Source organism: Palaemon carinicauda, chromosome 6 (assembly GCF_036898095.1).
Source record: "Palaemon carinicauda isolate YSFRI2023 chromosome 6, ASM3689809v2, whole genome shotgun sequence".
Taxonomy (NCBI): Eukaryota; Metazoa; Arthropoda; class Malacostraca; order Decapoda; family Palaemonidae; genus Palaemon; species Palaemon carinicauda.
This window is the reverse complement of record NC_090730.1, coordinates 116,107,363-116,133,789: the sequence shown is the minus strand read 5'-3', so window position 1 is coordinate 116,133,789 and position 26,427 is coordinate 116,107,363. Positions and strand designations below refer to the sequence as shown.

General features: G+C 43.3%; 1 protein-coding gene across 1 annotated transcript in view; it reads right to left on the bottom strand.

The window, feature by feature from the left end:
- LOC137642628 (inhibitor of Bruton tyrosine kinase) overlaps positions 1–26,427 on the bottom strand; it is a 176,977-nt gene that overhangs the window by 8,474 nt on the left and 142,076 nt on the right. The window lies entirely within an intron of this gene.

Here is a 26,427-nt window from a genome sequence, read left to right as displayed (position 1 = left end):
CATCCAGATTGCAGTTGAGGCCGATGTCAGTGTAAGCCTTACAAGGCATGGACATCCACCAGGAGGAAAGGATGTCTGAAGTGTCCACAGACATGGAGAAGAATCTCCTTCGAGAAGATCCTGATGAAGAGTCGACTCTACCACCCGGAGGAGATGACGAGGAACCCCCTATGCCTATGCCGGCAGTCCAGCCAACACCGTCTATGTCTTCGGCTCCTACCCCTCCATTAAACTTAATGGGTCATGCAGTTTTGGCCCACATTACCACGCTGATGGAAAATCTATGCAAGGAGAACGAAGACTTGAAGGAGAAGATGACGAAGGAGTTCAGTGAAGCAACTCGGATCGTCACCTCCCAAGGGTCTTACAAGTGAATCAGAGTGAAGGACATACCACCCTGCTCCAAGACCAATCCCTATAGGTATGCTGAGTTCATGCCAATTACTAATGGCAAACTCTACATCTCGGAGAAGTTGGAGCCGTCCACCTGGACGACAGTGAGTTTTGGCCAAACTTTGCGGCTTTCCCGGAGTGTTATATCCGGCTGAAGAATGAGCCAGCGTTGAAAGAAGAGACGGAACCAAAGGAGGTCATAGTATTCGACCATGACAAGGAACAGGCGCTCTTGACGAGTAGCCTAAAGAAGGCAGGGTACACTAACTAACGAGTTTCTGCACTGAGTAAGAAACACCATACCTTTATTGCTTCTTCTTCGAGAGCTTTCCCCTTCACGTCGAAAGCTCTTCAAAGGGTACTTAAGGCCGCTGATGCAGGCAAACCATGCCCTACACTAGAGGAGTGTAGGCCTTTGTCTCTGGCCTTGCCCACAGATGTGAAGGAATAGAAGGAGGTCCACCTAACCTTCTCGGTAGCGAAGCTTGATGCAGACATCGCAGGACAGCAGTTCAGCGAGAACCTACCGAAGCTGTCGGACGTTCTCTTGCGAAGGGAGTAGGAGACAAAGGAGAGGCTAGCCGCCTCCCTTTCCCTCCAGAACTGCATGGAGATGTGTGCAGGCAATGCCAGCACCCCAGATATGTACACGGTCCTGGCCAAGATGCACATAGCCACCCTCGTCAAGGACCTGTACGCCTTCGAAGGCCAGGAGAGCCTGTAGGGCGTTCATGTTTGCCAATGCAACGGTCAAATACGAACCCAGGAAGCTGATTACTCCCTGTATCTGGGGTAAGGACCTCTTCCCAAAGGAAGTGGTCCAAGAAGTAGTCGAGAAAGCTGCCACGGAGAATAGGAATCTTCTCCAAAAGTGGGGCATCTCCTCGAAGAGGAAGTCTTCCCCGGATGCTGGTCCCCAACCTAAGAGGAAGACAAAGAAGCCTAGACTACCTTCTCAGCCTGTAGAGCAACATCCCACAGTCACCATGACTGCGATGCCCCAAGTGGTAGCTCAACCACAGACCACCTTCCAAGTGGTGCCTCAACAGCTGGTAGCCCAGTTACCAGCTTTCAACCCAGGGTTTGAGAGGCACACCACTACCTTTCGTCTGAAAGGAAGAGGATCTCGACGGGGGTCCTCAAGAAACCCCTCACGAGGCAGGGGAGGACGCGGTCAGGGTGGCAAACCCTCAGGACCATCTAAGCAATGAGATGCTCCAGGTAGGAGGGAGACTCCACCACTTTCAGGATTGTTGGACCTTCGATCCCTGGGCCCACAGCCTAATCAAAAATGGACTAGGATGGAAATGGAACAGATCTCCACCTTCATTTCCTCAGTTCTTCCAACACTCCACCCTCTTACTGGAAGAATATACCTTGGAACTCTTGAACAAGAAGGTTATAAGGAAAGCAAAGTCCATCAGTTTCCAGGGAAGGCTGTTCTGTGTTCCCAAGAAGGACTCGGACAAACTCAGAGTCATTCTAGACTTGTCGCCACTCAACAAATTCATCGAGAACAAGTTCAGGATGTTAACCCTTCAACACATCAGGACCCTGTTACCGAAAGGGGCGTACACAGTCTCAATAGACCTGGCAGATGCTTACTGGCACCTTCCAGTCAGTCGCTCCCTCTCCTCCTACCTAGGATTCAAATTACAGAAGACAAAGTATGTCTTCAGAGCCATGCCCTTCGGACTAAACATAGCCCCAAGGATCTTCACAAAACATGCGGACGCTGTCGTACAACAACTACGCCTAGAAGGTGTTCAGGTAGCAGCATACCTGGACGATTGGCTGGTGTGGGCAGCATCCAAGACTGCTTGTCTGCAAGCATCCAAGAAAATGATACAATTCCTGGAACATCTGGGATTCAAAATCAACTACAAGAAGTCTCAGGAGTTTCAATGGCTGGGAATCCATTGGAACTTGAGGTCACACCGCCTCTCCATTCCACCAAAGAAGAGGAGAGAGATCGTGGGTTCTATCAAGAGACTACTGAAATCCGTAAGGATCTCAAGACGCCAACAGGAAAGAGTACTGGGCTCTCTCCAGTTTGCAGCAGTAACAGATTCAGTGCTAAGAGCACAGCTGAAAGATGCATCAGGAGTCTGGAGAAGATACGCATCAAACGCTCGAAGAGATCTACAGAGACCGGTACCGACCTTAGTACGATCACTTCTCAAGCCGTGGTCGAAGGTTAAGAGCCTAACAAGGACCATTCCCTTACAACCACTTTCCCCATCGGTGACCATCCACACGGATGCCTCGACAGAAGGATGGGGAGGTCATTCTCATCAAAGGAAAGCCCAAGGGACCTGGTCATCCCTGCTCAAGACCTTTCGCATCAATATTCTGGAGGCCATGGCAGTCCTCTTGACGTTGAAGAAGATTGCCCTCACAGATCAGCCCACATCAGGCTGGTCTTGGACAGCGAAGTGATAGTGAGATGTCTGAACGACAAGGCTCGAGATCGCCCCACATCAATCACGTGATGCTAGCCATCTTTCGTTTAGCAAGAAAGAAAAGATGGCACTTATCAGCAGTTCACCTACAAGGGTTCCGCAATGTGACAGCGGACGCTCTATCCAGGCTAATGCTGATAGTGTCAGAATGGTCCCTAGATGCAGACTCATTCTCCTTCATCTTGGAAAAAGTCCAAGAACTGCAGATCGACCTCTTCGCAACGAGCGACAACAAGAAACTACCTCGATACGTAGCCCCACACGAGGACCCTCTGGCAGAGGCGACGGACGCCATGTCCCTCGATTGGAACAGATGGACCTATATCTACCTGTTCCCTCCATCGAATCTCCTACTGAAGGTCCTTAACAAGCTGAGATCCTTTTAGAGAACTGCAGCAGTAGTGGCCCCCAAGTGGCCCAAGAGCAATTGGTTCCTTCTGGTGATGGAACTGAAGTTGAGGCTGGTCCCTCTACCGAACCCAGCTCTATCCCAATTGGTTCAGAAGTCAACTGCCTTTGCTTTATCACAGAGAACCAAAACCTTCATCTCATGATTTTCTTGCCGTAGCAGTCAAGAAAAGATTTGGGATCTCAAAAGACAGTATAGACTTTCTAGAAGAATACAAGTCAAAGTGGATTGCTTTTGTAAAAGCAAAAAAGCCGAAGGAAATCTCGATAGACTTCTGCCTGTCCTTCTTCATCTACCTTCACCAACAAGGCTTGGCTGCCACCACGATAACTACGTGTAAGTCAGCTTTGACTAGACCTCTTCTATACGCCTTCCAGGTGGACCTGGCGAATGAAATCTTCAATAAGATTCCAAAGGCATGCGCTAGACTTGCACCAGCAGCCCCTCCGAAGCCCAACTCATGGTCTCTGGACAAAGTCTTATACTATACTTCAACCTTGAACAATGAAGATTGCTCTCTAACACAAAAAGTGATATTTCTGTTCGCTATAGCCTCAGGGGCTAGAGTTAGTGAAATAGTAGCCCTATCAAGAGACGAGGGCCATATTCAGTTCACAGACATGGGAGAACTGAATCTATTCACTGATCCTACCCTTCTCTCGCCAAAAACGAGCTATCCACCAAAAGGTGGGGTCCCTGGGGAATCTGCCCTTTAAAGGAAGATGTCTCTCTATTTCCAAAGGTCTATCTTCGAAGATCTTCAGACTTCAGGGGAGGACAGCTCTTCCAAGGCGAAACCTCGGGATCAAACTTATCCCTAAAACAACTGAGGGCGAAGCTCACCTACTTCATTTCACAGAGCGGATCCTGATAGTACACCAGCAGGTCATGATCTGAGAAAGATTGCTTCCTCACTGAACTTTTCTCAGTATATGGACTTTGAGAAACTCCGCTCATACACTGGTTGGAAATCCTCCAGATTCTTCTATAAACATTATGCGAAGCAAGTGCACGCCTTAAAACATTTTGTGGTGGCAGCAGGTAGTGTTGTGAAACCTGTCGTCTAGTGCTGCGATGAACAGTGAGCTGTTTGGGACTGTTTCAGTTTGAGTGAAAAGGTGTCAACACCTTGCAGTGAAATACCTTTTATTAAGTGTCACCCTGGTGACACTGCGACTGTTCTTTATAGGTGCAGAATCATACCAATGACACCAGTGCCATGTGTACACTTGTACGCAGTATTGATACCTATCGAACATTTACAGTGAAATTATTTTAATCATTTTTCAACTGATTTGGAGTGGCTAATTATAATTTTTCCCTTTCAGGTAATAATTATATACAGTACTGTATACCTTTTATATGTTGGATGTATAATTCTGATGCTAATTTTAATACACTAATTGTTACACTTAAGTTGTCTATTCAAATAAATGTGTAAGGAGTATTTAATAAATGTGTAAGGAGTATTTGCGTCTTATTCGCCCCAAATGTAGTTAAATGAAATTAGACGGAGTTCTTTACTTAATTTCCTAAAGTAAAGTATATACTTGAGGGTGCTTCTATATGTGAACAAAATATCTGAATGATAATTACATTTGTTCCAATATACATACACAAACCTTGCTGCTTCTATTGTCGAGGAAGACATTTACCTGCGGGGGGCAGGCAGCCCTAACATTGATCCATGCTTAGTGGATATGACGTATAACGGTATCGTCATATATTTCTGTGGTCTGGATGACAATATAGAAGCTGACCCAAGGTTGAGGCACTTATATAAACCCACAGATACAGCACTTTCAAGTAATTCTCTGGTAAGCGTCCATCAGGATGACATGGCTTGAGCCCAAAAAACGGATTTAGAAGCAAAGCGAAAAATCTATTTTTGAGTGAGATTTCCATGTCGTCCTGATGGACCCACCCTCCTTTTCTAAGAAAAGGATTGTATAACAATCCCCACCCGAAACTACTCTATCTGTAGCACCATGCTTAATTGCTAAAAGGAATGGATAGCCATATTGTACCCTGTAGTAGTACAGGAGGGGGATCCACTGGGTAACCTTGATGACGGCTCCCCTTTAATTTCGTCACTCTTCCCCCTCAGAGCGAAAACTCTATTCGGGGTGAAGATTGTCATGTGTCGTATCAAGAAATACGACCCTGATATTATGCAATATCCTTAAGAAAGTTTTTAAGGATACTCGCGCCAGGAGTTAGAATTCTGGAGACCTATGGTTAATTCTCTGGGATTATCACTGTAGCCAAATACCCCTTAGAAATCCGTTTAGTAACATTAGAATCATTGCATTAACGAATAGTCGCAATAACAACTGAACAAAAAAAAAAAAACAGTTGTTTTGTTATGAACACTCGAATCAGATAGCAGCTGTTTTGTTTGCATATTGATATTGTACAATAGTAAAAGTAGTTAAGACTGACATTTTTGCATTATACCCTTATTCACTATAAAGAAAAGATTAAGAAAATGTACTGCCAAATATAAACTAACAAGCTGTAAATGAAGGCAAGAAAACAAATGGTATTCATAGCAGCTATTCCGTTTAGAATTGGGGAAAGTTGTGTCCAAACTGGAGGAAGCAGAAGGGAAATTTATTGGGAAGCTATGAATATGCAAATCGCATAATTAAATGTAAATGCTAAATTTCGAAGATAAAGTTACAAAATGTCTGAAAACAGTGAATATAGTTTTGTTATAACACAATATAAATGATTTGTTAAGCTTTATAATCAAGCACCTCAGCATTAAAAAGACTATATACTATCGTACATCGGCAACACAAATGAAACTCTGGTTAACTTCTATATGCGATTTAACTCAACAGTAAATAAAATATGAGAGAAGTATTTCAAATGAAACCATTGAAATTAGTATGCTATTTGGAAAATGGTAGATCAAGTAATGATAGTTTCTTTTTAAGAAATATGAAAAATCCTTCAGTAGTCTGTCTTAGTCAGCTGATTTGGAAAGAGTACAGGAGTGTTGATTGACTTTCAAACATAAACAATGGAAAAGATTATAATTCGCATGGTTTTATTTATAAATAGGTTACTAAAATATGAATATTACTTACATCCATTAGTATTGGATAAAGTTAAGTATAACATTAGTTTAATAAAAATCCAGTATATATCAAATATAGCTCTATTTTTTACCCCAGAAAATAGATATACAATTTGAACGACGACGTAGCCTAGCACAAGAGTGCATAAGCTAATTTAATATTTCGTGAATGATGCGACCCCTTAAATTAGCTTCAAAATTAGTCTTCAAAACTTGCATGTTACGCGAGTATATATGGCAATTGCCATTGGACCTAATGGAAAATCAATTGCCATTGGACCTAATGGAAAAAGGGATTTTGACGTAGGAAAAATCTATTTCTGGGCGAAGGACCTGTGCCGCCCAGTGAATAAGCTCCATTTAAGCACTTATTCTTAGGTAATTTACTGCTAAATATACCAGAGAAAAAATGTAAAGGAGTGCTAGGTTAACTAGCTCGCTCACCTAATGGTGTCGGTATAAAATTGGGCGTATAATCCAGAGGTCCCGCACTATTTAGATTAATCCACGACAGAGAACCCCAATAGAGGAGAGCCGTTCAACCTCACTCGGTACTACTACAATGCATCCGCTCAGAACCCAACTCCTTAGCACCCAAAGTTTGGGGACTCCAAGGGAGAGGAGCTGGGAGGGTTCACTGGGCGGCACAGGTCCTTCGCCCAGAAATAGATTTTTCCTACGTCAAAATCCCTTTTCTGGGCTCGAACCTGTGCCGCCCAGTGAATCTATACAAGAGAAAAATGTCACCAAACTTGCAAAATAAAGGAAAAAACATAAGTGTAAGAGAAATACAGGATGCTTTAATCAGAGATGAGTACCAAAAAACAATTATAAGGGTATCTTAAATATGAACATAAATCCAATAAGGTAGGTATAATAATGCCGTGAGTGATAATATATACAGATACTCAGGAGCATAAAAATTTACAAATATAATAACAGTATTCAGGTGCGAGACCAACGAATACAATAGGGTATAAATGAGGCAGGTAAGAGGGAGAGATAAAGAGTCAAGGCATTAACCTGTGAGTTACTCGGGAGTAACTATGCTCCCTGCGGCTACTGTAGAAAATTTTAGGGCTTCCAAATGTTTAAGGTAGTGTTTCTTGAACACTGACGGTGATCTCCACCCTGTATACCTGGAAAGGTCTGTAAAATTCATGTGGTGAAAGAAGTTCACCGAGGTGGCAACCGCCCTGATATCATGTGCAAGAGGAAAAGAGTCAGGGTTAGCTTGTTTAATAAAATACAAAATTTGTTGCCTGATCCCTTTAATAGTAATGGTACCGCCTTGTTCTCTAACGAATAGAGGCCCCGAGGAGTTAGAGGAGGTCCGGGATAGATAAGACCTAAGAGTAGTGACAGGGCACAGCGACGGATCTTGCGTGAGGGGAACAATTTTCCAGGAGGTCCATCTGTTTTGAGGGTCTTCATTCTTAGCCAAAAAGAATTTGTTAGGAGAAAGAAGGACCTCTCCTGAAGGCAGAAAGTCAATATGACCCGGGTCTCTCGACAAGGCTGCCAATTCAGAAATTCTTGCCCCGGAAGCCAAGCTCACTAGGAAAAGTGTTTTCCTGAGAAGGGGCATGTAATCACAAGAACTGTTAATGGTATCAGAAGCCAATTTGAGTACGTCATTAAGGAACCAGGTCACCGGGGTAGGACGAGTAACCGGTTTCAGTCTGGCACAAGCTTTCGGAATTGAAGCTAACAAAGAGTCGGTTAAGTCTATGTTAAAGCCCACTAGGAAGATCTTTTTCAGAGCCGATTTAATAGTGGTGATAGTATTGGCTGCCAGACCTGATTCTAATAAAGATCTAAAGAAAGTGACTGTAAGGTTCAAGTTCATACAGTTCACGTCTGAGTCTATTAAAAATTTTGCCAACTTTTTAACTGCAGAGTCATACTGACGGATGGTGGAATCCCGTTTATCTGATTCTAGGAACAAGGTGTTTTGAGGATCAATATTGGCACCATGCATAGCCGCAAACTTCATAAAGTCCATAAAGTTAGGGCGCTCTGAATGTTTGAGAAAGCGTACACAACGCGTGTTTGTACTATCTGAGACAGAACCGGATTGGGTATCGGGTGAGGGTATAGTCTCAACTCCCGCAGGAGAGGATACCAGTTGCTCTTGGGCCAGTTGGGTGCGACCAAGGCTACTTGTCCCTTGAAGGATCTCAGTTTGTCTAGAACTTTCAGCAAAAGATTCACCGGGGGAAAGAGATAAATCTTTTCCCAGTTGTCCCAATTCTGTGACATGGCGTCTGTGGCGTAAGCCTGAGGGTCTAGATTGGGAGCCACATATACTCTCAATTTGTGGTTGGATTCCGTGGCGAAGAGGTCCACTTGGAGGCCGGGAACCTGAGAGAGAATCCACCGAAATGACTTTAGATCGAGTGACCATTCCGATTCTAGAGGGGAGGTCCGGGACAGGGCGTCTGCCACTACATTCCGGACTCCCGCCAGGTGGACAGCTGAAAGATGCCAACGGTTCGAGGCTGCTAGGGAGAATATGGCTACTAGAACATGGTTCAGAGGCCCTGACTTTGACCCGCCTCTGTTGAGGCAGCGGACCACCACTTCGCTGTCGAGGACCAGACGAAGGTGTTGTTTCTTGGGAAGAGCGAGACGTTTCAGGGTTAGAAGAACTGCCATGGCCTCTAGCACATTGATGTGAAAATGGCGGAACAAGGGAGTCCAAAGACCTTGAACTTTCTTGAGCTGAGAATAGCCGCCCCAACCTGATAGGGATGCGTCTGTGTGAATGATTAATTCCGGGGGCGGAAATTGAAGGGGAACTGACTTTGACAGACTGTCTGCTCTTGTCCAAGGAAGAAGTCTTTCCCGTAGAATGGGAGGAAGGCGGACTTTCCTGTCCCGGAGCTTCCGGTTCGCCCTCGAACGCCAGACACGATTGATATCTTTCAATTTTGCCTTCAGAAGAAGATCCGTCACTGAGGCAAACTGAAGGGACCCCAGAATCTTCTCTTGAAGCCGTCTGGAACTTACTTTGTCTTTGAGAAAACGTTTGGTGTTCCTTGCAATCTCTAACCTCTTGGGTCTGGGAAGACACAGAGTATGAGATATAAGATCCCATTGCAGGCCGAGCCATTGGAACTTCGATTTTGGAAGAAGACGGGACTTCTTGAAGTTAATCTGGAAGCCTAGAGATTGAAGATAATGGATGACTTTGTGAGTGGCTTTTAGGCAATTTTGGGAGGTGTCTGACCAAATGAGCCAGTCGTCCAGATAGGCTACTACTTGAATCCCTTGATTCCTGAGTTCCTGAACAGCGACTTCTGATAGCTTTGTGAAGATCCTTGGGGCAATGTTGAGCCCGAAAGGCATCACCTTGAAGGAGTAACTTTTGTCCCCTAAGCGAAAGCCTAGGTATGGACGGAAGTGTCTCGCTATCGGGACGTGATAGTAGGCGTCTGTAAGATCGATAGAGGTGGTGACGGCCCCACGGGGAAGTAAGGTCCGCACCTGCGAGACGGTAAGCATTCGAAACTTGTCGCATTGAATGGACAAGTTGAGAAGGGATAGATCTAGAATCACTCTTCTCTTGTCTGAATCCTTCTTCGGGACACTGAACAGCCGACCTTGAAACTTCAGATGTTTCGTTTCTTGTATGGCATTCTTTTGTAAAAGATCCTGGACAAATTCGACCAGGTCTGGGGTGGAATGTTGACGAAATTTGTTCGGAGGAGGAGGTCCTTGAATCCAACTCCACCCTAGTCCCTTGGAGATGATACTGAACGCCCAGGGACTGAACCTCCATTTGTTGCGGAAGGCATAGAGCCTCCCCCCTACCTGCTGCACCTCAGTATTGGTTTGAGGAGTTGCCTCCACGTCCGCCTCGGAAGTTCTTTCCTCTGCGAAAGGCTCTTCCCCTGCCTTTGTTCTGGTTAGAGCCACGGTGGTAGCCTCTACCTCTACCATAACTCTGGGAAGAGCTATGAGCCTCGTAGGACTGGTTAAAGGCAGGGGAAGTGGCGGAGGCACCAGAAAGCTGGCTCTTAGGTAGCAGAACGGTGACATAGTCATCCGAAGGAGCCCGAGAGGTGGAGGGCTGCGCAGGGGCAACCGAAGATGGAGGAAGAGGCAGCCGGAAGTTGGATGAAGCACTCTGTTGTTGCCTGAACTGGGTGGAGGTATATGGTCTAAGCTTCTTCCTACCCCGGGCTTGATAATTTGCGGGGTCATACTTGCGTTTAGGGGTCAAACCCCAACGGGCTTTAAGGCTCTGATTAACCCTAGTGGCCTCCGCCAAGACTTCCTCTACGAGATCCTCGGGGAAGAGATTTGAACCCCAACAGGAGGACCGGATGAGTTTATTAGGTTCATGCCTAATCGTCGCCTCAGCTAGAACATGCTTGCGACATCTGCGTTTAGCAGTAGCAAAGTCATACAAATCATAATATAACGACTGTAACGTAGCCTTGTTGAGAGACTTAAAAATACTCTCCGTATCGTAAGTCAAGGCTATCGACTCCGTGGATGTGGCCAGGTTTAGAGTACGGCCCACACGTAGGCGGGAATCATATTCCTGTTTAATGAGAGTTTCCGGGAGACGGGGAAGCTTCTCACTAAACAACACTGAGGCACAGTCTGCTGCAAGCTTGCCGGAGGTAAAGGTGGTATGGACGTTGTCCCAACACTCAATACCTGAGGGAAGAAGGAGGGAGATTGGATCCACCTCTCGGATGGGAGGCAAGGGCTTCTCCTCCAGAGCATATTGAAAGGCAAGCTCTGCCACCTTATTGACGCATGGAGTCAAGGTGGTCTTGTCCATTAAGAACATCGTAAAGGAGCTTTTATGAGGCGTCAGCATGGTGTTAGTGCAGCTGATGTCATTCAAAAATCTGGCCCAAACAGATTGGGCTTGCTCCTTCGGGAAGATGACCGTCTCTTTGGGGACCTTGTCTAAACGGACTAAAGCTTCCTCGGTAAGTCTGGCATAACCATGAAATGGAAATGCCAGACCCGGAGGAAAGAATTCAAAGTCCTCTAGAGGACGAGTGCCAAGGCCCTCCAGAGTCAACATTCCGTCTGAGAACGGGGAATGAAGAGCCATCCGCCAGGGGTTGTTCTTGGCAAACGGCGGGAGCTTAGAGGCATCCGGTATGAGAGAGCTTTGGACTCTCTCCGGAGCTCCTTGCTCTAAAGCCCCAATTCTCTGACCGAAGTTAGAGAACATCGTGTCCATCCTCGACTGCATCTCCGAAACCAACTTTTCCTGCATCTCCGACACGATGCGGAGCATAGCTGATTCGGAAAGGCCCGGGCTAGCAGCAGGAGGGGCGGAAGGAACTCCCGGGTCGTGAGACTTAGAGGAGGAACCAGAGGTCTTTGAAGACGGGTTCGTACCATGTTTAGAGCCATGAGAAGTCTTATGAGGCTTGCGAGCTTTGGGTAAGGTCCTTGAAGTAGACTTATCCTTAGGGGGAACCGGGTATGAACGTTGAGACGAATCACGGTCCCCAGAAAATCCAAGAAAGGAAGAGCGATCAGAAGAAGAAGAAAGAGCGGGGCTGAGGATAGGAATCTCAGCGCCGGACACACCTGCCTCACTTACCACCCTACCTGTATCCGGCTCGTCTAGCAACATCGGTTCGACGTCCAGGTTCATGGAGGCAACATTGTCCTCCAGACCTCCGGGGGCGTCCGATGGATCTTGCTCTGGGTCGATGAGACCCGTTATAGTGGCATCAATGTGGGCAATGATGGGAGCTGCCACATGCCTAGCCACAGCAGCTGAAGACTTGGCGTTGGGGTAAACCATGGTGCAGTAGTCCTCAGATAGGACGTACGGCCGCTTAGACTTTACATTCCGGGCAAACCCACCAATCCACACCTTCAGTGTGGCCCGAGCCGCAGACTTTTGCTCCGGGGATGCCTGAAATAATAGGGGGAATTATAAAAGGGAGACTCCCAATGGTCCTTCAAGACCATAGATATCTTACTAATAGTAAATAAAATAAGAAGGCAATATAGCCAACGGGACTCACCGAGTCAGATCCAAGGGTAGTGATGAGGTCGAAGCAAATCACACAGTTATCCGGGTGCCATACCACAACGTCTTCCAGTTGAACCCCACAAGGGGCGTGAGATCGGCAGACGGAGTGGCCACAAGGCTGGTGCAGAACAGCTGCACAGACCGGCGTCAGACAATGCACCATCTGTAAAAAGAATAGTATATGAGAAACTGTAATTCTCTTAATTAGGGGCGGGTCTGGAGGACCCGGGCCTAACATAGGTCTAACACAAGATTAGAGCTTAACTGTACTATTCTTTAACCCTGGATAGGTACGGTCCTCGGACACCCCTTTAAGGGTATACTCGGACGCGAACGACCCCGACGCCAAAAAAAATTCTTGAAAAATCAGTTTTTGCAGTAACCTCCTTTTTTCTTTTGCCAAAAAAAACTTCAATGAATGCTTAAAACAACTGTATAGATAAATACTACTCATCTGCAGAAAAACTATTTATTATAAATATTTTTAAAAATTAAGTAGAAAAAAAAAAAGACCTGACATAAAAATTCATAAAAAAAGAGTTTATACATATATACACAAATCCTTTTAGGAATTGATTCTTGAATGTTTAGGACACATCTTGATGTATTTTGGATGAAGTCAGACCCATGGAGGTGAAGATCTGAAATGAGAAAAAAAGGGTAACTTTTTTTGGCCATAAAAATTTGTCCAAATTTCATGAATTTTTTTGGGTACCCAAATGAAATAGGAAGTGGCTAATTTTTTTAGGGAATAAACATATGTTATCCTAAAATAGAAATATGTAAAAAAATCTTCATTATTTTGTAAATTACATTTATATCAGGGGCCATATCTAAAGGTAATTTTTTGAGTACTTAGAAATTCCGTAAAAAAATACATATATTTAATATATAATATGATATTTATGCAGGTAAAAATATACCAAAATATCACAAATTCTATAGGGAACAAGAATATATATAGATAGGGCAGCTTACGCTTCGGATATGTCCACAAAATGGCCGCCAACCACACTGACTCAGACTCCCTAATCTGCCACTTGAAATGTAGGAAGGGTATGTCAATTTCAAGGTGTTATTTACTAATCTAATTATTATTGGATATGCATAAAAATTGTATGGTGGGTTGCTGGATAATTGTCGATTATTTTACGACTATAAAATTAAAATTCTGACCCAAAAAAATTTTTTTGAAGGGAAATAAAATCGAAAAAAAAAATGTAAAACAATATTTTAGCTAAAAAAATTTGATGATATTCAATCAAAAAAAAAGTAAACAAAATTTTCCGACAAATAAACATCTAGAGGAATCATTACTCTGTGATAGTTCCTTAGTACGTAGTAATTTTGAAAGAATTGGGAAAAAACGAAAAAATGGCAATCACCGGAAAATCGAACACATACCTATATATACGCCATATCTGGCTAAAAAAAAGATAGGCATGGGTAGCCAGATCATCTAGAAACACTTTCCAACACTATAAAAATATAAGTTTTGCGACACTACTTGCCAATTCCTTACGGTAACATGACTAAGCAAAAAAATGCAAAACAAATAAAAAGGGGCACTCGAGGAAAAATGGCTAACATTCTAATATACGGCATTTCAGAAAAAAAAAATTCAGCCACGTACTAGGCAAACCATCAAGGCACATTTTCGACAAATAAACATCTAAATGAATAATTACTCTGTGATAGTTCCTTAGTACGTAGTAATTTTGAAAGAAATGGGAAAAAACGAAAAAATGGCAATCACAGGAAAATCGAACACATACCTATATATACGCCATATCTGGCTAAAAAAAGAAGATAGGCATGGGTAGCCAGATCATCTAGAAACACTTTCCAACACTATAAAATTATAAGTTTTGCGACACTACTTGCCAATTCCTTACGGTAACATGACTAAGCAAAAAAATGCAAAACAAATAAAAAGGGGCACTCGTGGAAAAATGGCCATTCTAATATACGGCATTTCAGAAAAAAAAATTTCAGCCACGTGCTAGGCAAACCATCAAGGCATATTTTCCGACAAATAAACATATAAATGAAATATTACTCTGTGATAGTTCCTTAGTACGTAGTAATTTTGAAAGAAATGGGAAAAAACGAAAAAATGGCAATCACAGGAAAATCGAACACATACTTATATATACGCCATATCTGGCTAAAAAAAAAATAGGCATGGGTAGCCAGATCATCTAGAAACACTTTCCAACACTATAAAAATATAAGTTTTGCGACACTACTTGCCAATTCCTTACGGTAACATGACTAAGCAAAAAAATGCAAAACAAATAATAAGGGGCACTCGCGGAAAAATGCCCAACATTCTAATATACGGCATCTCAGATAAAAAAAAAGACATGCACGTGTTAGCCCAACCATCAAGGCACACTTTCTAACACATAAACATGAAAAAAAAATCAATAATATACGGCAATTCCTTACTACGTAGTAAATTTTTACAAATATTGAAAAAAAACAGAAATTGGCAACCGCAGTTAAATACCCAATATACCAATAACTACGTCGTATCTGACAAAAACAAAATCACGCATGGGTAGCCAGATCATCTAGACACACTTTCCAACACTAAAAAAGCAAAAGTTTTACGACACTATTTCGCAATATCTTACGGAAAAATGACTTGGCAAAAAAATGAAAAAAAATGAAAAAGGGACACTCGCGGTAAAATGCCCGACATTCTAATATACGACATCTCAGATAAAAAAAAAGACATGCACGTGTTAGCCCAACCATCAAGGCACACTTTCTAACACATAAACATGAAAAAAAAATGAATAATATACGGCAATTCCTTACTACGTAGTAATTTTTACAAATATTGAAAAAAAAACAGAAATTGGTAACCGCAGTTAAATACCCAATATACCAATAACTACGTCGTATCTGACAAAAACAAAGTCATGCATGGGTAGCCAGATCATCTAGACACACTTTCCAACACTAAACAAGCAAAAGTTTTACGACACTATTTGGCAATATCTTACGGAAAAATGACTTGGCAAAAAAATGAAAAAAAATGAAAAAGGGGCACTCGCGGTAAAATGGTCCTCGTGGTGATGAACGACATTTTAACTAAAAAAAAAAACATGCACATGGTAGCCAAACAATCCACCAAGACTTTCCACAACTGATAACCTATACAAGTTGCACCATTCTACGACAATTTCATAATACGTAATAACTTTGATAATTATGCAAACTACCCTAGAAGGGTAAACTCGGACGCGAACGACCCCGACGCGTCTCAGAAATCGGGGAAGGAGTACAGCTACAGCAATGCACATCTGGACACTACTAGAGCGTGTAGGGGAGACACCTCCTGCAGGTCGATCACCCACAAATTCAGTCACGGGGGTGAGTCACGTGAGAAAAACCTGTTTTTTTTTTGACGCTCGGGGTCGCAAACGACCCACCGTACCTATCCAGGGTTAAATGGCCTAACATAGGTCTAACACAAGAAAAGAGCTTAACTGTACTATTCTGTTAAGTAGGGGCGGGTCCGGAGGACCCGGGCCTAACATAGGTCTAACACAAGATTAGACTGTAAAAAATAAAAAATAATTTTTTTTTTTTTTTTTTTTTTTTTTTTTTTTTTTTAAGGGGCGGGTCCGGAGGACCCGGGCCTAACATAGGTCTAACGCAAGGTTAGAGCTTAACTGTAATATTCTTACATAGGGGCGGGACCGGGGGTCCCGGGCCTAAACATAAGTCTAACTTGAAACTAAAGTATAGCCATCCATTCCGGTCAAGCCGGGAGCATAAAAAAGGATGCAATAACAAGGAATTAAGACACATAGTGTCTGATTTCCCGGGGTGGGGTAGACCCCGGGCCGGGAAATAAAGGTATATTCAATACCAATTCCTTTTTAGAGACTCCGGGGTAGTGATCTGTCATATATAATCATCATAGGAAATGTTATAAAATAATAGGGGGGCGGAACTGTAACTAAGAACTGCCAATCGAACCCGGAGGGTTTCGTATAACATAAGCCAGAATGAAAAGTGAATATAAAATAGGGTGCACCGGGATCCAACTCTGTTGACCGGTGGCCAACCAGACTAGACAGAGACTAAACCGCCGGGCCACCCGGAGGACAAAGTCCATAAACACTTAACTACCCCCTCTAAAAGGAGGGAAGGCAATGGTCCCTTAGTGGAGGGGGGGAGAAGCCTAGCCTCCCACCTAGCTAGAGGTGGAGCGTGGGGGAGGATCACGTGATACGAGGCAGCAGGGCTACCAACTGACGATCCCCAACAGACAGATCAAACGGTGTAATGGCACAAATATTCATTATAATAATAATAATAGCGTTAAATATATGAATAAACACATAGAAAATTTTTGGGCAAGGCATGCAACATAAATAATTAAATCACAAAAGACACACCTGATGGCTAAAATAACATTGCCGCCTTAGCACGGTCGGCAGCCATAGCGATACGTAAATGATATCGGCCCAAAAATTGAACCACGAGGATTCTAAACGCTAAATAATGAATATTCACAATAACAAATAATATTTGATAATAAAAATAATACACATAGTAACACCGCAAGTGAAAATTAAAAGCTCTCAAAAACAGGAGTACCAACTGTAGTGAAATCAAGCAAGATCGGTATGAACGAAGAGAATAACTCCTATAATATAAATATTAAACGATCTAGATTGCTCAAAACACAGTAAAACCCAGCTTGGTACTTAACTTAGACGGTGTCTCCTGGGAAACCGACGAAGAAGCCATAATTCACTAGAAAATATCCAAAAATCGAGAGCACAAGAAAAATGCGGGTTACTGCACAAGTCGTGCTAAACGGAGTTGGGTTCTGAGCGGATGCATTGTAGTAGTACCGAGTGAGGTTGAACGGCTCTCCTCTATTGGGGTTCTCTGTCGTGGATTAATCTAAATAGTGCGGGACCTCTGGATTATACGCCCAATTTTATACCGACACCATTAGGTGAGCGAGCTAGTTAACCTAGCACTCCTTTACATTTTTTCTCTGGTATATTTAGCAGTAAATTACCTAAGAATAAGTGCTTAAATGGAGCTTATTCACTGGGCGGCACAGGTTCGAGCCCAGAAATATCCTAGTAAAGTAGGATGTCTGAATTGAAAGGTGTTAAAATTTCCAACATTCTCATACTGAAAAGCCATGCAAATGAAAAAAACTTTTGTTCTTTTCTTTAAGAAAATAGTACATCGCTTAATCCTAGGACCTCCCATCAAGTTTTTCATATCTTTAAAAATTGGTAAAGTACCTGGCATAGACGGTAAGCTGCAAAAATGAAATTTTCATAAAATTTATTATTTCTATATTAACCTAATGTTCATAGTACTTCTCTCTTGAGACTTGGTTTAATACTGATGTTTACCCTAAAACTAAAAATTGGTAGTGAATGGTATTTACATTGACATGATATGCCATAAATCCTTTGTCTTTTCAGGTTCGAAGTCCAAACTAAATTACTACCATCTTGAAGGAAGAGATCCGAAAAAATCGGAAATGCTAAGTCTTAGAATATCAAACCTTATCAAGCACCTGAGACTTGCCTCCAAGCCTAGTTCCATGTTAACCAACCATAAACTAAAAAAAAAAAAAAAAGTGTTATAACTCTAGCGTCCAAATTAGGTACTCATATAGCCTACATCCCACTATTAAGACTTGTAAAACTATGCTCTATTTTATTACCCCACAATATATATCTCCACAAATAAAAAAAGACAAATACTATAAATTACAAATAAATGTAAATTTCATGCTATACTGGTCTGCTAATACATTCAATGTTCCTGGAATAAACAGAGATAGAAGTATTATTCCTCTCAAATCTGTCCAAGCTAAAAGAACTTCAATGGATCAAGGATTCTGACCTAGTTACCACTCTTGAATATAGGCCAATACTGTTGTGTTGTCTAAAAACACTGCCACACATTTCCCCATTACCATGGTGATGTTTTCAACATTCAGCCACCAGGTAAGATCATCCCCACCATCCTACCCCAATAGAACATTAAGGTTTGTGTAATGCCTGTAGGCTGACCAGTGATCCTTCAAACACCAGAGATTTCATATGAAATCCCCTATGTACAACAAGCTTCTCCAGCGAGGAAAGGTGGCCAAAAAGACTGCCAGCACTGAGCTGGGCGTACTGTCTGACAGGAATGGCCAAACTACCTCCTTGAGCTTGATCTTGTGATCAACTGACAGAAAGACTCTCACTGTTGCTGTGTCTATCAGCATCCTCAAGTACTTCAACCTCTGCTTGGGTATAAGATTTGACTCCCCGTTTATCACAATCTCCACATTATGGCAATAACTGCCTTACAAAGGAGGCCAGGATAAGCTAATTGTTGAGCTACATCAAGACATATCAATTGTAAATGGGCCAAAGTTGTCTAAGGAGCAGTAAACAGTCCGAAGCACAATCATGAACTGGCACACCATATTGTAGAGGTATAGTAACTCTTATATAAGTTGATGGATTTCTGGCTGTTTGAGAGAGAATTCCATTTCACCTCTTTCTGGACGACAGGTGTCTGGGAGCAAGTGACCGATTTCAGGCTCGCAGACATCTGTGGTCCAGAAAGAGGTGAATTGGAAATCTCTCTCAAACAACCGGACATCCATCAACAAGTCTTCTCTGATGGAACTCAGCACAGAACGTACTGCTTCCATTCTGAACTTACTTAGATGCACAAACTTGTTCAATGGAGAGAGAGGTTGACTTCCCCAACAGGAAGAGTCAACTGTAAAAGTCCTGAGACTCCTCTCAAACTCCTCTGCCTGTACGGCCAGGGCTTTAAATGATGTTGGATAATCAAACAAGTATAATGGCGGGGGGAGGGGGGGGAAACAAGAAGAGGTAACAAGTAACTGTCCTGAAGGACACTCACTACCCAAGACTCTTGTCAGGTTGGCCAATGGCAGAACAAGTATCACCTACTCTTGGCAGTAGGAGAGGGAGAAAACTGGCATCAGCGTTCCTCTCTCCCTTTCCTCTTCTGGCTGGCAAACAGGAAGAGGTAGCAAGTAACTGTCAAGAAGGACACTTGACTACTAAAGACTCTTATCAGGTTGGCCAATGGCAGAACAAGCATCACCTACTCTTGGCAGCAGGAAGGACCAAGTTGGGAGGGTCCAAAAGGCTTTGCATGCACAGACTTTCTTCGGGTGGAAGAGGTTACAGGCGGTCCTGATCGAGGTACAGGGAAGGCCCCAAAGGATTTCCTTGCATCTGATCCTGCAAGCATTCAAAAGGGTCAGGCCTCTTGAAAAGACTGTGTGTTGGATCACGTCTTTGCAGTTCTCCACTTCTCCCCCGCCATCAGCATGAGACTCCTCAGGAGTAGAGACTGGGAAGGTTGCAGTCTTGTCTACATACAGCACGACGGTCTTATATTCTCTATAGTCTCCAGTCTCCATTCACTTTGCAAACTAAGTCACTGTCTGACCAACAGTCAGGTAAAGAGGAAGCTTGAAGATAAGCCATAACAGACGATACCATGGCCGCAGACTGAGCAGCAGAGAATGACATGCCTTCTGACATGAGTCTGTAAGTCAACCTTGAAAAGTGATGACTGCTTTCTCTGGTGCATAGAATATTCTCACCCTCTAGAGTTATCCAAGGTCAAACTAGCCAGATTCACTTTGCCCCAACAAATAAAAGCGCTCTAACCCAAAGACACACCCAGCAAAGTAATTGGGGCTGTTGATGGACCAGGAGGGCCCTGTATAAAATATATATTTAAATATATATTCCTAAAAAATTTGTTAAGTTTATGGATATTTTGGGTGATTGAGAAATTTTCTTTATGATCGGTAATTACCTTACTTGGAGAAACATTCCTTGGAATTGGTAATTATCTCCGTAGTTTACTTTAGAATTTCTTTGAATTTGTTTCTTTCAATTTGTTTATTCTAATGTAATTCTGGTTTGTTCAATTAATGTTTGAGGCTTTATTTTTCCTAATCACTGTAAATAAAATTGTGCTAATTAACTGACCTCAGCCTTCGTTGTGAAAACCAAAGTAAATAGGAGTTAAAGATAACTACTAACTACCTAATTTTCTGAATATTCCGAGCCAAACAACTCTACGAAGTAACCTCGAAGTCACTGTTGGAAGGGAAAACCAGTCCAACACCAACCGTCAAGGTGTGATTACTCTCCTTCACCTCACCTTACCTTGGGATATTTTATCGATTCTATTCTTCGTCATAGTGCTGGACATTTTCTTCAGGACTCTACGACGATGGGACTTATTGTGTTTAGTGCTACGAATACCATGAAGAACTAAATTAACTCTACACTTCGTCTGATGAATGTGGAGGCGACCTCAGCAAAGGCTATGGAATTATCATATCCATGCTCTTTTTCATCCTACGAAGTCATTATAAGGTGGGTCATTGTATTGATTGGCACAATAGTAGTGGCATTTCTTGGTGACTTTTATCATCCTCAAGTAAAAAAATAAATAAAGCCTTGAACTCAGTAATTGAAAATTGCTCTTGAAACTAGGTTTGTTTATAGGCTACTCTAATTAAAATTATCAATTGTCGACCTTAAATTGCTTGTTTACTGAAATTCGGCCTTTTAACATATATTCTAAGTGATGCCCTCATCACATATATTTAATTTGTTAATTAGGTCAAAATATGATTGAAATTGTTGACTTTTGATTTGCAATTTCAAAATTTAATATTAAATTGATATTAGTTTTGGAGGTGAATTTAACTTTTTGATTTACCTTTATATATTGTAAACAATTTTAGTGTAGTCAAAAATTATATTATATTTTCATTTAAACAATTTATACAAATTCTGGTTTTCAATTTGAATTGGGTGGTTAAAGATTTACCTATCTTTTAGGGCTGGCTCAAGGTAGAGTGGAAAGCTTGGGACAGCTTCTAGGTTTGCTCTACCAGAAGCAATCGCTACTCCAAGTGAACTAGCATCAACTGACAACCAATTATATATAATAAATTTGTCAAGATTATTTAAAATCTACAGATGTTAGTTTCTGTATTACAAATAAATATTTGTTATACCACGGTCGTTTGTTCTAAGTCATTTTTTCTGCTCAGGCCCGTAGAAAACAGTACCTTTACTGTTGCCTCTCCTGATAGAGGTCCCGTGTCTATGGTACCAGCCCTTTCATCACTGACACTGATAGCCTAGAGAGGTGCCATCTTCTCAAGACAAGGTACAAAAGTACATTGACCAGAGTGGAAAGCACGAATTCACCGACCAGGCAATAAAGGTGAGGGAGGACTCCTAAGCTCCTCAAACACAAAACCAACAAATTAAGGTGTATGTGGCCATGCACCTCTGCCCTGCCTGACTACCACAAAACCCTGACTGTGATCCAGCCCCAAGGGGACAAAGCAAGGGGCTGGAAACTACTCAGGTGTTGTCCATCTTCCTGAAAGAGGTGCTTTTGTAAGGAGCCCTTTTTTTAAGACTACGACTGGACTTTGACTAATTCTTAGAAGGAGTATCAGAGTCAGGAGGAAGAACACACGTTCCTTCCTATTACCAATCCTCACCTCAAGCTTTACAAGCAGAGATGTAGAGATCTGAGCAATCATTGACAACGAAGCTTCCCCTAGACGAGGAAACACAGCACTGAAGGTTGGCACACTCACTGGGGTATGTAACACAGATACATGGGCTAGGCGCTAGGGTCTCTGTACACAGCGAGATGAAGTGATCGGCCCCAGAACCAGAAGCACAGTAGTTGGAGAAACAGACACGGATCAGGGTGACACCAAGCATCGAGCCAATACGCACAGATAATTTTGGTATCAGAGCCACCTTATCCTCAACTCTGGAAAAGCATAAACTCATGCCCGAGCCTTCACTTTCACAAGTACTGGAACACTTACAGCAGAGTGTACCTTATCAGTGCTTTTGGGCTTGGAGACCAAAGGTGGGGGGGGGAAACACCACGGGGGTCACATCACTAACAACACTAAGGGAGACAATGGGGCCAGGTAGCCTTAACTAACAATTCCCTCAACAAAGATATAAGAGGGCCTACCTACCAGATTTAAGTAGGTTCAAGCCTTCCATAGTCTTTAGGTAAAACTCGTCATCACTGGTCTGGACAGCAACAGAAAAAGAGCTTCCCACCTCTGTAGGGGAGCAGTGATCACTGGGAGAGTTCAACACATTACCAGAGCCTGAAAACATGCCAACACAGATCCACAAGATCTTCTCACTCCTGCTCCAAACTCCTCCAGGATCAAGCAGGGCCATATGCAAAGAAGCCGCAGCAGCAGTAGCACTCAATGAGGGAAAGAAAGAGGTAAAAGACTTCATCAATGTATTCTTGGACTTGGCTTTCTTCTTTCCCTTCAATGTATACACCTGCTGCAGGAGCCCATAATCTGCGCTGCACACACAATGACAATTGGAATAATCATGGGCTCCACAAGAAGGACAGTGTGGTTCTACAGGCAGTTTAGCCGTAAAGCAGGTGCAGTGTCCGCCCTTTCCCCTGCCAAGTATGAATCTCTTGCTTATTCACATCCATCATGCACAACAAAAGCCAGTATTCCCTTTCTTAAAACTAAAAGACAAGTTAAGACCCTTTAGGGAAGTCAGAACACTACGTCCATATTCATTGCGGTCACAGACGAAAATGAATAACCTCAACAACAGGATGGTGGGCAGCTACTTGCCCATGCTGACTGACTGTTGTTAAATACCTTGTTAACAAATTAAAAGGCTTTTCCACCTTTACTGAAGATATTCCATGTATCAAAGGACGAAAGGATTGTATACAGTGTGTAGGAACAATTTTGAAATTTAACTAGACTTTACTTTGCATATACAGTAATGTAAATCTGTGTATTCTCTTTCTGAAAACTAAATGAAAAGTCAAGAGCCTTTGGAGAAGTCAGAACAGTATGTCCGTATTCATTGCGGTCAAAGACGAAAAGGAAGAACCTCAACAGGATGGTGGGCAACTACTTGCCCGTGGTCATTGACTGTTGTTAAAATGATATTTTCATAATATAATAAATTTTTGAACATACTTACCCAGTAGTTATATATATAGCTATACGTCCCTGACGTCCGGCAGAAATTTCAAAACTCGTGGCAATCGCAGATTGGGTAGCCAGGTGTACCACCTGTGCACCCTCTAGCGAGGTACCTGGAACCATTCCATGATTCCTCAGATCTTCCATGCCCATAGGTCTCTAGAGGGGAGGAGAGGGAGAATTAAATTATATATAACTACCAGGTGTATGTTCAAAAATTTATTTTATTATGAAAATATCCTTTTTAAACATCTGACTTAGCCGGTAGTTATATATATATAGCTGATTGACACCTTTGGTGGAGGGTCAGAGACAGCCAACATTGTTGGAATTTTACTTAGGAGTTAATAAACAAGCTTAAGGGTTTGTACCTGATAAGGAACCTGACTTCAAATGAATTCTTTCATTATGTCCGCTTTCCTTATGAGATCCAGCGATCCACCCAGGGGGCTGAAGACCTCTAGGAGCTGTCAAACCTGTCTAAAAACCTTTATGTGACAGGACCTTCTCCAACACCCTTGTTCCGGGCGCTCTCAAGGAACAAATTGACCACCTGACTAAAATCAATGATTGTGGAAGACTGTCTCAATCTCCACGAACAACCATAAAAATATCACAAATTTTAAGTAATTTGTATTTTTCCTAACATACTTACCGAGAACTACTTTCTTAGGAGGTACCTGGAATCTCCTCTCAACCGACCAGAGTTTTGTGTAGTCTACACTACTTCCATTTTCTATGGGGACTAACCCAGTCGTAAGGAGAACGTGCCCTGAGGATAGTCCCGAGCCAGGTTAGTGTTAGCTTGGGTCTCGCTCCTCGCTCCTCAGTAAGTTCCTGGATGGTACAAAAAGTCTTAATGGTCAGTAGGGCACTCGGGGAAGGAAGGGAGGGCCATTACCCGAAAGTAGTTCTCGGTAAGTATGTTAGGAAAAATACAAATTACTTAAAATTTGTGATTTGTTCCAACACATAGACTTACCTCGAACTACTTTCTTAGGAGACTTACACTTTAGGAGGTGGGAGTGTCTTCCTGAACTCTAGACCAAGCTAACTGGGCGTCCAGGAACCTAGATATGGGAACTAGGTTCTAACATATATGGAAAACGAAACATAGGGAAAACTACACAAAGAGCTCATGTTAGTGTCTAAGTACTTAACCTTTAAAAAATTCCATGATGCTGAGTCCTGTGGCGAAGTTGTGAAGACGTGTCTTTTTCAGGCTGTATCTGGGGCTATCTCAGAGTAGGGAAAGGAAAAGGGACAAGGGTGAAAGGGAACGAACCTGTGTCTCTTGGTTTTACTATCCACGATTGTACCTGGGGTTTCACCATTAAATCGCTTGGAGCGCGGAGATGACTGTCCCAATAGAGAAACCGTCTAAGGATCTCCTCGAGCAATCCTTGAGGTAATGCGCTGTGAAGGTCCACTGGTTCGACCAGGTGCCTGCTCTAAGGATCTGGCCCACCGCCATGTTCCTCTCAAAAGCCACAGATGTACTTAGACCCTTAATGTCATGGGGCCTGGGATTACTTGTCAGGGGAGGACCCACATTACTATAGGCCCTGACAATCACCTGTCTCAGCCAAAAGGAGATGGTATTCTTAGATACCTGCTTCTTCGTTACACCCGTAGAGACAAAAAGATTTTTGATACCAGGGCAGAGGTGAGCCGTCCTTTCAAGGTATTTCCTCACGGCTCGGACGGGGCACAACTTCAAATCTTCTGGATTCCCTGTCCGAGGAATAGCCGACATTGAGAAGCCCTCGAACTTAGGGTCCCAGACCGCTGGATTCTGTGTTTTCGCTACAAAAGAAGGGACGAACTTGAAGGAGAGCTCCCGCCACCCTTTCGAATGAGAGATTTCGTAGGACAACCCATGGATTTCTCCTACTCTCTTAGCTGAGGCCAAGGCCAACAAGAAGACCGTCTTGAGAGTGAGATCCCTGTCCACTATGTCCTTCAGGGGTTCGAATGGTGGTTCACTTAGCATTTTCAATACCCTTGCCACATCCCACTGCGGTACCCTGGAGGCTTCCGGAGAGCATGCTTGTTCGAAGCTCCTGATGAGCATAGAGATGGGCCTAGAGGAGCCCTTCAGAAGGAAGACTTGGCCCAAGGCCGCAAGGACTCCTTTGATGGCCGGTATTGACATGCTCACCCCGTCTCTGAGATGCACGAGGAAATCCGCAATATCCGGAACCGAGGCTTTTAAAGGCTTGATGTTCTTTGAGGCACACCATTTCGTAAAAGTAGCCCATTTTGCCTGGTAGACCGCTGCTGAAGATCGTCTCGGATAGCGCGACATCTTTTCTGCTGTACCTGCCGAATATCCTTCCTTCCTCAGGAGTCACTCGATAGTCTCCAAGCGTGAAGGCGAAGAGACCGAGGATTGTCGTGGAACCTTTGGAAGTGTGGCTGCCGTAGTAGGTCTTGTCTGTCGGGCAGAGGCCACGGGGGAAGACCTGCCAGGTCTCTTAGATCCGCGAACCACTCCCTCTCCGGCCACCAGGGCGCTACCAAAGTCATCCTTGAGTTTCGCGCTGCCCGTACTCTGTTGAGCACTTGCCTGATCAATGAGAAAGGGGGAAAAGCGTACACGTCGAGGTTGTCCCATTTGTGTTGAAAAGCATCCTCCAACGCCGCTTTTGGGTCTGGGACAGGAGAACAAAATACGGGGAGTTGTGCGTTCAGTCTGGTTGCAAAGAGAGCCATCACCGGCGAGCCCCATTTTTGAATGATGAGTCTGGCTACTTCTGGGAGGAGGGACCACTCGGTTCCCACTACTTGGCCCATCCTGCTGAGCCCGTCGGCTAGGACATTCCTTTTGCCTGGAATGAACCTAGCTGAAATCACGATCTGTTCTGACTCGGCCCAATCCAGGATCTCCAACACGAGATCGCACAACTCCTTCGATTTTAGACCTCCGTGTTTCTTTATGTACGCTACTACAGTGGCGTTGTCGCACATTAACGCCACTGT